Genomic DNA, 13,304 nt, shown 5'->3' with positions numbered 1-13,304 from the left:
ACAGCTGAAAAACTGTGCTTTTGACCAGGAAAGAAGCCAAGAGGCGTCCAAGAGGCTGTGAAGCAAAGCAAAGTTTTGTTTGTTTGTTTTTAACTTTATTATCAAACACACACATACAAAAAATTAAAACCATTCAAAGAAAGTCTTTTCCTATACCAATATCTTCAAGAGTTCTACCTAACTTATCTTCCAGCAAATTTAGTTTTTCTATCTGAATATTTAAATCTTTAATCCACTTCTATCTTAATTTACTTCATGGTGATAGGCATGGGTCAAGTTTTAATCTTTGGGAGGTTGAAATCCAGTTTTTCCAACACCATTTATTAAATAGGCTATCTTTACTCCAATGAGGACGGTTGGCTCCTTTGTCAAAAATGAGGCAGCTGAGTATACCTGTAGTTATTTCTGTATCTTCTAATCTATTCCACTGATCCTCGGGTATGTTTCTTTGCCAATACTGTGCTGTTTTTATCACAGTAGCTTTGTAGTATAGTTTCAAGTTGGGGATTGTAATACCCCCAGTTATATCTCTGTTGCCTAAAATTTCTTTTGCTATTCTAGGTCTCTTCTGGTTCCAAGTGAATTTTTGGATTGTTTTCTCTAGTTCTGTGAAATATATTGTTGGAATTTCAATTGAGGTTGCATTAAACTTATGTAATAGTTTTGGAAGTATGGCTATTTTCACTATATTGGTTCTTCTTATCCAGGAACAAGGGATGTCTTTCCATTTTCTTATATCCTCCTCAATCTCCTTTTTCAAAGTGCTATAGTTTTCAGTGTAGAGGTCTTTTGCTTCCTTTGTTAGACTGACTCATAGATATTTCATTTTTTTGGATGCTATTGCAAAAGGAATTGTTTCCCTAATCCTCTCTCAGTGAGTCTGTTTTTATGTACAAGATAGCTATTGTTTTTTGAGTGTTGACCTTGTATCCAGCTACTCTACTGAATCTGTCAATTAAGTCTGGAAGTCTTTTGGCAGAGTATTTTGGGTCTTCTACGTAAAGTATCATATCATCAGCAAATAATGACAGTTTAACTTCTTCGTTTCCTTTTTTATTCCTTTTATTTCTTTCTCTTTTCTAATTGCTGTGGCTAATGTTTCAAGAACAACATTAAACAGGAGTGGTGATAGTGGGCATCCTTGTCTTGTTCCTGATTTTAGTGTGAAAGTTTTCAGTTTTTGACCATTTAGTATGATGTTGGCTGTTGGTTTTTCATAGATTGAGTTAATCAGGTTGAGTTAAAAACCTTGTATTCCAATTTTCTGTAGGGTTTTTGTCATGAATGGGAGTTGGATTTTGTCAAATGCCTTTTCTGCATCTATTGAGATGATCATATGGTTTTTGTCCTTGAGTCTGTTAATATAGTGTATTACATTTACTGACTTACAAATGTTGAACCATCCTTGCATCCCTGGGATAAATCCGACTTGGTCAGGGTGTATGATCTTCTTGATGATCCTTTGTATTCTTTTTGCCAGTATCTTGTTGAGGATTTTTGCATCAATATTCATTAGGGAGATTGGCCTGCAGTTTTCTTTTTGGGTTGTGTCTTTCCCTGGTTTTGGAATCAAAGTAATACTTGCTTCCAGGAATGAATTTGGAAGCTTTGCTTCCCTTTCAATTTCCTTGATGAGTTTAAAGAGTAATGGCAATAGTTCTTCTTTAAATGTCTTGTAGAATTCAGCAGTGAAGCCATCAGGACCTGGGCTTTTCTTTGTTGGTAAATTTTTTATTACATTTTCAATTTCACTCATTGTAATTGGGGTGTTTAGAATTTCTATATCTTCATTTAACTTTGGTAATTCATATGTATCTAGGAATCTGTCCATTTCTTCTGTGTTTTCCATTTTATTAGAGTATAGGTTCTCAAAGTAGGTACCGATGATGCTTTGGATTTCTCCAGGATCTGTTGTGACTTCACCTTTTTCATTCTTGGTTGCATGGATTTGAGCCTTTTCTTTCCTTTTTTTGATAAGGTTGGCTAAGGGTTTATCAATTTTATTTGTACTTTCAAAAAACCAACTCTTTGATTCATTAATTTTGTGTATCATTCTTAGTCTCCATTGCATTGATTTCTGCTCTGATCTTTATAATTTCCTCTCTTGTACAAGCTTTGGGTTTGTTATGCTCTTCTTTTTCTAGGAGCTTGAGGTTCTGCATTAGGTTGAATTCTCTCTGTTTTCCTAATATGGGCATTGACTGCTATGAATTTCCCTTGTAGAACTGCTTTCATTGTGTCCCAAAGATTCCTGTATGTTGTACTGGTAGTATCATTTACTTGTAGAAACTAATTTCTTCTTTAATTTCCTCTGTGACCCATTGGTTGTTCAGGAGGGTGTTATTTAGTTTCCATGTGTTTGTGGGAGTTTTGCAGTTTCTTATGTTATTGATCTCCAATTTTATTGCACTACAGTCTGAAAATAAACAAGGGGTAACTTCAATTATTTTACATTTACTTAGACATATATGAGCTAGCATGTGGTCTATTTTAGAGAATGACCCATGTGCAGCCAAAAAGAATGTGTATTCTGATTTTGTGGGGTGGAACACTCTAGACATTAAGTCCACTTGTTCAATAGCTTGGTTCAATTCTAGAATTTTGTTTTTTCTCTAGATGATCTAATTGTGATAAAGGGGTATTGAGATCCCCCACTACAACTGTATTGGAGCTTACTTGGTTTTTCATGTCCATTAATATTTGTTTTGTATAGTTGGGGGCATTCATATTTGGTGCATATATATTTATGATTGTCATCTCTTCCTCTTGGACTGTTCCCTTCACAAGGGTGTAGTGACCATCGCTGTCTCTCTTAATTTTGATTTGAAATCTACTTTGTCTGCAAATAAGATTGCTACCCCTGCTTTTTTCTGGGTTCCTGTGGTGTGGAGTACTGATTTCCATCCTTTTACTTTCAATCTATATATTTCTTTTTGAATTAGGTGTGTTTCTTGTATACAGCATATTGCTGGATTTTGCTTAATCCATTCTGTCAATCTATTTCTTTGATTGGTGAATTGAGGCTATTAACACTGATAGTTATAATTGATAGATATTGACTCATCCTTGTCATGATGTTTTACTATTGGTGGTTCTTTTACTTCTTGTTTGTTTTTTTTCTTTCTTTCTTTTGCTTCAGTTTCTTACCTTGCCTGGTGGCCTCCCTCTGTTGGACCTCATGGAGTTGTGATCTTCATTGTCTTTTTCTAGGATATCCCTTAGGATTGTTTGAAGTGCTGGTTTGGTATTCATGAAATTTCTCAGGTGTTCTTTGTCTTGAAAGTATCTAATTTCCCCATCAATTTTGAAAGATAATTTTGCAGGATACAACAGTCTAGGTTGAAGCAAAGTTTTGGTGGTTGCATGTTCAATCTTCAGAAGAAACCTCTGAATCTAGGAAGGACTAGCCAGAAATACACCAGCATTCATAAAAACTAAAGCCTGGCTTCCAATCTCCTGGGTCCCAGAGTGGATTGTGATAATTCATCCCTACCCTGACTCCCAAGGAAAAGCAGATCTTCTCAGGAGAAAGATGTCATTGTCCACAGTGTCACATTCGCTCTTTAAATTTTCATACACAATGTCTGCTATTTAACAAGTTATGAAAATAAAGAAAAAGTTTAAATAAACAAATTATAAAATACACTAGGAGATGGGAAAAGCCAGAAATTAAGAAGACAAAATAGATATTAAATATACAATGAGATTCTGATACTAGAATTATCACACAAGGATTCTGAAAATAAATATAGTATGTTCAAGAAGATGAATTTTAGCCAGGGATTTAACGCAGTGGTGCCACGCCTGCCTGGCAAGAGCAACAATCTGAGTTTGCTCCCTGGTACAAAAAAAAAAAAAAAAAAAAAAAAAAAAGCTAAATTTTAGCAAAAACTTAAAATCTATTTTTTAAAATTAAATGAAAGTTCTAGACTCAACAGATGGGTTTAATAGAAAAGTAGGCCCATGTAAAGATGTGATCAGAAAACTCATAGACAAGTAACAGAGAAGACCCAAACTCTGAGAATGGACAGAAAATATGCTGGAAACTCCAAGGCTGAGAGGGGCATGGGCAGGACCAAAGGACACAGAGCACAGGTCCAACACATGGCACTCAAGTCCTGGACAGGAAACTGCAATCAGGCCAGGACTCCATTTTATGAAGAGTGACTAAGGCTGACAAAAGATATCAAGCCACAGATTCCAAAAGTGTTCTGAGCCCCAAACAGAATAGACACAAACAAAACCACATTTATGCACATACAATAAAACTTTTTTTAAAAGCAAAGAAGAAAACTTTAAAAAGTTAAAAACAAAATCAAGTTTAATGTATTTATTAATTTGCTTCCATTATTTTTAAATTAATTTTATTGGTACATTTAAGGTATACAATAAAATGACATTCATCATTGGAAAATTACATTTACATAATCCATCTTAGTTCCTATTTTTTCCCCATTCCCCTGCCCTCCCTTCAACCCCTCCAACCCATGTACAAAGACTTTGTTTTCATTTTTTCTTTTTCTCATATTAATTCCATTCCTTTTCTTTTCCCCTACCCCTTCCACTTCCCCTTCCCCTTTGCACCTTTTCTTCCTATTTCACATTATTTATAATACTTTTTAGTCCTTATTTACATTTTCAGTTTCTCACACTAGAGAAACTATTCAGTATTTATATGTGTGTCCTATTTATTTCACTTAAGAGTATCGCCTCAATATGCATCCATTTAGCTATAAATGTTTCTAGTTTCTAGTTCTTTATGGCTGAGTAATACTCCATTTTATTTAAAAAACACGTTTTTTTATCGTTTCCAATTGATGGGCAATTAGGTTGCTTTCAAGTTTTAGCTATCACGAATTGTGATGCTATGTACATGGGTGCACATATATCACTTTGGTATGATGCTTTTAATTCTTTAGGTAAGATACCCAGCAGAGGAATAGCTCGGTCAAATGGGACTTCCAATCTAGTTCTTTGAGGTATCTCCATACTGATTTCCATAGTGGTTGCACCAGTCTACACTCCCACCGGCAGTGGAGTAGGGTTCCTCTTTCCCAATAGCCCCACCAACATTTGCTATTGGTTGATTTCATGACAGCAGCCATTCTTTCTGAGATGCGGTGAAATCTCAGTGTTCTTCTCATTTGCATCTCTCCAATGACCAGTGATGTTGAACATTTTCTCATGTTTATTTGCTATTTCTACTTCCTTGTCTGAGAAATGTCTGTTCATTTCAGATGCCCATTTTTGGATTGGGTCTTTAAATTTGGGGGGGTCTGATTTTTTTAAGTTCTTTATATATTAGACCTTTTTATTAATGGCAAAGTACATTAGATTCTCAGAGAGTTGGGCCAGGACACAAGACAGGGGAGGTGCTTTGTACAAATGTGCATCCCAGCACACTGTACTAGTCTGTTTTTTTTCCCTCATAACACAATATCCCAGATTGGGTAAATTATGAAGAAAGAAGTTTATTTTTGCTCACAGAACTGTGTGAGGTTGAGAGGTCACAACTGAGCAGACTCTTGGCTGGCCGGGGGGGGGGGGGGTTGATTCTGCGCATGCGCATACACAGGGGCTGGGATTACAGGCATGCACCACCATACCGGCTTTACTGTTATTTTATATGGTCACCAATACTCAATGGTGGGGACTCCATCCTGACCCCTTTAATCCCATCACTTCCCACTGTCATCCTATTAAATTTCCACCTTGACATCCCAAATGGGGATTAAAGATTAGCATGACTTTGCGGGGATCAAGGCCATCACCAGACCCACTAGTGTTTCTGGTTTGGTGAACTTAGGCAGCATTCACAAGGATCCACTCAGGTGACTCTGAAAGGGAGTGTCCTAGTCACTTTCTCATCACTGAAGCACAATACCCAACACTCAAAAGAGGAAAGGTTTGGGCTGGGGATTTAGCTCAGTGGTTCTGCTGTTTGCCTTGCAAGCACAAGGACCCGAGTTCGATCCCCGGTACCAAAAAACTAAAAACAGAAAAGAGGAAATGTTTATTTGAGCTCATGGTGTGTAGAGGTTTCAGTCCTTAGCTGGGTGGCATGGCAGAGGGGTATGGAAGGGGAGACTTGTTCATGATATGGGAGACCGGAAGAAGAGAGAGAAGAGAGAAGGGAGAGACTTCTAGGCCACGCCCTCAGTGACTCCTCCAACCAGGCTTCACCTCCCCACATCACATTTAGCTATAATGACTATAATACACCCATAAGCCAATCACCCCCAAAAGCCCCACCTATGAACACACAAGGCTGGAGAGGGCATCTAGATTGAAAGTATTAACAGGGGAGTTCACAAACCATGCTTCCTCAAACTCAACTGTTTTGATCCTCTGTTAACTGAGGAGACAATCCTGAGGCCACTCAAGGGCATACATGAGTCATGTCAGGGTTGCAGAGGGAACATGGCAGCATCACAGGGCAATGTGAGAACATGGGCTTTAAAATTAGAGAAGACTTGGTTCAAACCCTGAGCTACCACTTACTTTAAATATGGTCTTGGCCTTGGCTTTCTGTGCAGTGGGAATGGTGATACTTTACAGTGCTGAGTACATGCAGACATATGGACAGCAGCCAGCCCACATGTCCACTTCCCTGGCTCCATTTGCTCATGCAGAAGGACTTGACCCAGAGTAGCCTGTCCTCTCCCTCCTCCTCACTTCCACTGGTGAGCTCTACAGCAGGACCTGACTCCCAAGGAAAGCATGCACTATGCCGTGTGGTCCCCTGAACCACAATTAACCAAGCTGGTCTCCTGTCCATGAAGCTGGCCCAAGCCTGTGTCTCTGGGTTCTGCACTCAGAAAAGGCAGAGTATGATATTTGGTGGCTCCTGCTGCATGAAAACACTCACTGAACCTTGTATAGATGCATCCCGTGGTCCATCAGGCCTGGCAGAAGGTCCTCATAAATGGACCCTTCACAGGCAGCAAGCCTTGGTCCCCACTCCAGTTGCACACCTGATGGACTCTGGGACACATCTGTGGCCTCATCTCCAACAGCCTCTGTCCCTGGCCCCACTACCATCCCGCTCCTTGTCAAGGCAGTACCTTATAGAAGCCACTGCAGCCCTGCCCTGAGCCAGGAATCAGCTCCTTTCTCCAAGAAAACTCTAGACACAGCAGCCTCCACATGGGGTGCAAGCCAAGTTGGCAGTGGATGCCCAAAACTAAAGTACTAAATCTTCTGTATACCATGCTTTCTCCTATACACACATACCTACAATAAAATCTAATTTATACATTATGCACAGTAAGAGATTAACAACAATAATAAAACAGAACTGTAACAATACACTTTAATGAAGTTATGTGGATAAGGCCTCTCTCTCCCTCTCTCTCTCTCCATACAGCATTGTGCCTTCCCCCCACTCCTGTGGAGATGTGAGAGGATCTAGTCCTCAGAAGACCAGGTGAAGTGTGGTGAATGAGGGTTAACTCCTTCATGCAGGTTACCTGAGGCGACATGGTGACAGCTGTTCTAATATCACAATGCTGCTCAGTGAAGAATGGGCCACCAGCCACCTACAGTGAGGATGTGCCAGACAAAGGGATAATTCACCCCCATGTGGGGACAGATCAGGAGGGCACAAGATGCAATCACATCGCCCAGACTGGTTTGTGATTTCAAACTTGGGAACTGTCAGCCTGGGTGGAGCTCAGTAGTGCACAGGGCCCTGAGGTCAGTCCCCACCACCACAAAAACAAATAAACAAAAAAAATGATTTCTAGAATTTTCCATGTAATATTCTTGGACTGCATTTGGCTTCCGATAACTGAAAACATGGGAAGTGTATGTATGATGAGACAGGCCAGTGCCTGCACTAGAGCGGGACACAAGCGATGTTCCTCTCCATCCACGGCTCCATGGGGCTCTGCTCCAGGCACCCAATTCCCAGCCCAAAGGAGGCCAGTCTGATGCTCCCTCCCCTCCCAGGAATCTGCTCAGTTGGCAGAGATGCTTTGTAGTATGAAAAGGTTTACAAGTTTCTGCCACTAAGATCTCTGGGGCCACCCTGCTCTTTGTCCTTCCTGGGCTCCAGGTTTGGTCTGATTCTGCAGACTCACCAGTACCATCAGCATGGCTCCAGTTACCCAGGAAACAGAGGAAGTTGGAGACTCGTGCACAGAAAGCTCATCAGGGTGAACTCTCAGGAACAATGCCTGGAGGAGGGATGCACCAGGGGCCAGCAGTAAGAGCCAGACACTGATGAGGCCCACACATGCCCTGGGAGTCAGTACTGGGACACTTGGAGAATGGCCAGACCTCTGTACTCCACACAGACAAGCGCTGGGCTCAGGCAGCCACCACCACAAAGGCTGTAAACCTGGGCAGGCACCTCTTGAGCCAAGGGCAACATCAGGGAAGGCCTCAGTTCTAGGTGGCCCACAGCCAACATCCTGGCCCCTTAAAGAAGTAAGCTCCAGTCTGAGAAAGGAAGCAGGAGGCAGGCCACAGTGTTTATATGCAGTCCAATATTTCTTCTTATTTTACTTAAGTTTAGCCTCTGCTGGAAGCAAAAAACAGCTGATAGATACAGACACAAAGTAACTTAGTCCACAGGCTCCAATTTACCTCCTGCTCTTGAGACCCTTTCTCAACACCTAAATCAGGGTTTATCTGTCTGCCTCATATTGTTCTCTAACCAAAACCCCAAGCAAAAACATGAATCCACATCAACAGGAACATCAAGCAGGCTGTTCACCAGTGAAGGGTCCACCTGTCGATCAGTCTATGCTGTCAGCTTTCCACTCCAATAACAATAAGTAGAAGGCATTAGGCGGGACTTCTCATTTTGTCTAGATTTTACAGTCTCCAAAGCTAAGACAATGGATGACAAGTATGCAGTTTCTAAAGAGAAGAAACAGACATATTGTTTTCAGCTTAAGACCCCAGAAAAGCAGCACCACAACCAGCAATGGCATGCCCAAAATGTACTTGGGGAACCAATCCCAAGAAACAGAATGGGTGGCAGAAGAGGCCAGACCACTCTGAGGGGATTATGTAGCTGGTCATCAGCAGGGCACCAATGCCCAAGGCTACTACCCTGAGGTCCCCACAAGGCTAGAGGAGGAGGAGTCTCCACAGCCCTAGCCAACTGGTCAGGCTCTGCCCAGAAGGAACCCTCCCACTACAGGTCTGCCAGGCAGCAGCATGACTGAGAAGGCCTCACTCAGATGGGACATCCGAGGTAGAAGTCATGCAGGTGAGGAGAGGTGCTGCCTGGCTTCACCTGCATGCAGCAGAACACACAGTACCCCAAGAGTTGGATGCACATGCATGCAGATGTGCCAACAGCAGCCAGGGTAGCTCCTGAACTCACACCACCATCTCCGAGGTCTAAGCTACACAAGAGATGAGGGCTGGTGGGAGTCACATTCTTCCCTTCCCATGTCACCACCCCAAGCAAGTGACGGTTTCCACAGGACCACAGAATGCCTGTCAAGCAGCACTTGCTTCCTGGCAGAACCTAAACCCTGGGGCTGCCACACAGCCCGGAATGGGGCAGCGGGAGCTCCTGAGAGAACCTGAGGTACGACTGCTGGCATCTGTGGAGGGGCAAAAGCCCTGATGAGCACAGCAAGAATGGGGGTGAGGTCAGAGATATGTGCAGTTTAGGGGGGGCAAGTGTGCAGCCAGTTCCCTACATGGCCAGGGGTCGCTGCCAGCTGGGCCAGGACTACAAGGGTGTTCCTGGAAGGCAGGCTGGGCAGTGCAGCCAGGGTCAGCAGAAGTCAGAGCAGCATACACAGCTCCAGCAAGGATTCCTAGGCCCCTCAAAGCAGCTCAGCAAGTCACTGGGCATATGACATGCAGAAGGCACTAGTGGCCAGTTGATAACAATGCTGACTCTGGCCAGCTCACCTCCTTTCCTTAACTGTCCCAACCTTCAGTACCAGAAGAAAGGAAAGTGAAACATTATGCCAAGCCCCCTTCCCATGGCTGTGCTGGGAGGAAAACAGTGAGGGAATAAGCATGAAGCTGGACCAGAGTGAAATTTTTATTTAAATTGACCAGAACTTTTTAATCAACGAAAATAACTTTTTGTATCTGAAAGATGACTTTAAAAATGGTAAGATCGTCCTAAAATATGTTCCTGGGCAGAAAAAGGATATTAAAATGGTCTGAAGAACAACAGAATTATTTCTTGGTGGTTCCCCTCCCAGGATTGAGATCATCCATGAAACCGGCTGCTGGCTCTGGTCCTCAGCCATTAACACCTGGAGAACTTGAAGGAGACATAGGGTCCGGCAGCACACCTGCAGAGTGCTGCTGACTGGAGGGCTAATACTTTCTTGGCCCTGCGAAGCTCCGCTGCCAGATTCTGCTGCACCTGCGTATAACAGGCTGGCAAGAAGGGTGATGAGGCAGAACTGTCCCCTTTCTCACATATCCACATCCCCCTTGGATTTGCATCTGGATACCAGATTTCAGATCCCTGGGGAAGTGTTTCTCTTATTTTAGTGTGTCTAAGAATACCCTGGGGGATGTGTTCAAAATGCAAGCTACCAGGACCCTGCCCTAAAAAAGATTCTGACTTAATAGATGAAAAGTTAGAAATATCTAGAAAACGGTGCAGGAAATGCTGTCTCTGTACTGTGCAACACAGCAGGCACCAGCCACGTGGGCTAGTGTGACCAAGAAACTGAGTTTTAAATTGTATTTAATTTTAATCAACTTCAATTTAAATAGCCCTTGTGCAGCCCATAACTCAGAGGTGGAAACCAGAAGTGCCACCAGGGAGTGTGTTGAAATGCTGAGTATCAGGTCCACCCAGAACTGCAGAATCAGCATCTATCTTTTAACATGATCTTCAGATGTTCCACGTGCCAAGAAGGGTAGCATTCTTGTTCTAGAGTATTTGACTGAAACCCACCAGTTAGCACACTTCTCTTGTCATACACAATCTCACATCAATTGTGTCTCATTCTTGCCCAGTATACTGGATCCTGACAGAGCTAGCACAATCGGTCTGGAGGGCATGAATGAGAGAAAAAGGGAGGAAGGGAGGGTGTGTGGGTGTGTGTGTCGGTGTGCACATGCGCGTGCGCGCGAGAGAGAGAGAGAGAGAGAGAGACAGAGACAGAGACAGAGACAGAGAGAGAGCGTGGGGAGGGGAGGGGTGGAAGGTGTACCTGGATCAGAAAGGATCTGATATGCAGGCTGAGGCCTGGACCTTATTCTTGGGGTAAGAGAGACCCACCAAGAGCTGTTGGCAGGTAGGTAGCATGGGCAGCGTATATTTCATAAGATGCTGCACAGAAGTATGGAGGTGGCCTGGAGGAGATGGCCACACAGATTTGTAGCCTCCAGATCCACTGGCTCCTACATTTAAGTATCCTACAGGGGTAGGACTGATCTCTTATTATCCCTAGATTTAAATAACAGCAAATATTTAAAACTAGCAATGTATTCTACAAGGTCAACCACCATATCCCAATTCCTGTGTTCAAAATACAGTCTTTTCTCTGAGCTTGGGGGGAAGTAACAAACACTTTTGTACTTCCAGTCTGAAGAGATTACTGCTTGTAGATAAACCAAATGTTCGCCATTTATAGCAGTGAACTCCGGGTATGGCTTACCAGTGAAACAATTGTTTGCTTTTGAAAGTGTAGTTTTTAAACATTGTTTTAAGACTCAAAGTATACATAAGACATTCACAGGACACATAATAAAACAATGAAACAGTGGGCTTTTACTCAAGTAGCTCGCTCATTCTTTTTTTTTTATTAAGTTTATTTATTGTTACATTTTAGGTATACAATATAGTTACATTCATCATTAGGATCTTGTACCTTTACATGATGTATCTTGGTTCTTATTTTTTCCCCATTCTCCAACTCTCCATTCAACCCCTCCACCCTTCCCTATTTACAAAAATTTTGTCTCCATTTTCTCATATTTTCTCTTTTACCTTCTTTCCTTTCCCCTACCCCTACCCCATTTCCCCTATTCCTTTTGACCTTTTCTTTCTATTTCACAATATAATTATACATTTTGATCCTTATTTACACTTTTAGTTTTTCACACCAGAGAAACTATTTGGTATTTACACGTGTCCTATTCATTTCACTTAAAGAGTATCACCTCAATGTGCATGCCCTTAGCTATAAATGTCTCGTTTCTCGTTCTTAATGGCTGAGTACTCCGTTTTATTTTTTAAAAACCACATCCTTATCCAGTTTCCAGTTGATGCACAACTGAGCTGTTTCCGAGTTTTACCTATTACAAGCTTTGCCGCTGTAAACCTAGGAGAGCATATATCACTGTGGTGTGATTTTTTAAATTCTTTTGGGATTTAAAAAAATCCCAGAGGAATAGCTGGGTCAAATGGGACTTCCAATCCTAGTTTTTTGAGGTATCTCCATACTGATTTCCACAGGGGCTGCACCACTCTGCACTCCCACCAACAATGAAGAAGGGTTCCTTTCTCTCCCACAACCCCCACCAACATCTGTTATTGGTTGATTTCATGACAGCAGCCGTTCTTTCTGAGGTGACACGGAATCTCAGCATTGTTTTCATCTGCATCTCTTGAATGACCAGTGATGCTGAACATTTTTTCATATGTTTATTTGCTGCTTTTACTTCTTTGTCTGAGAAATGTCTGTTCATTTCAGATGCCCATTTTTGAATTGGGTCTTTATATTTCAGGGGTCTGATTTTTTTGAGTTCTTTATATATTATAGATAGTAGACCTTTGTCTGAGATACAGCTGCTAAAAATTTTTTCCCACATTGTAGGCTGACTCTTAGCTCTATTGGCGGTTTCTCTTGCCGTGCAAAAGCTTTTTAGTGAGATCCCAGTTGTTGATTCTTTCTGCTAGTTCCCATGCTGAGGATTTGTTCATAAAGTCTTTTCCTATGCCAATGTCTTCAAGAGTTCTACCTAACTTACCTTCCAGTGTTTAGTGTTTCTGTTCTAATATTTAGATCTTTAATCCACTTCGATTTTAGTTTAGTGCATGATGAAAGATGGGGTCTAGTTTTAATCTCTGGCAAGCTGAAATCCAGTTTTTCCAACACCATTTATTAAAGAAGCTATCTTTCCTCCAGTGAGGATGGTTGGCTCCTTTGTCAAAGATGAGGTAGCTGAGTATGTCTGGAGTTGTTTTCTGCATCTTCTATTCCACTGATCGTCGGGTCTGTTTCTTTGCCAGTACTGTGCTGTTTTTATCACAATGGCTTTGTAAGTACAGTTTCAAGTTGGGGACTGTGATACCCCACCCCTGACCAGGCATGTCTCTGTTCCCTAGAATTGCTTTTGCTATTCTAGGTCTCTTCTGGTTG

This window comes from Heterocephalus glaber, unplaced genomic scaffold (genome assembly GCF_053883595.1).
Source record: "Heterocephalus glaber isolate CG9 unplaced genomic scaffold, H.glaber_assembly_v1.0 deba00001531, whole genome shotgun sequence".
In the NCBI taxonomy this organism is placed as follows: Eukaryota; Metazoa; Chordata; class Mammalia; order Rodentia; family Bathyergidae; genus Heterocephalus; species Heterocephalus glaber.
The sequence above is the reverse complement of the archived record's forward strand: the minus strand, read 5'-3'. Positions refer to the sequence as shown.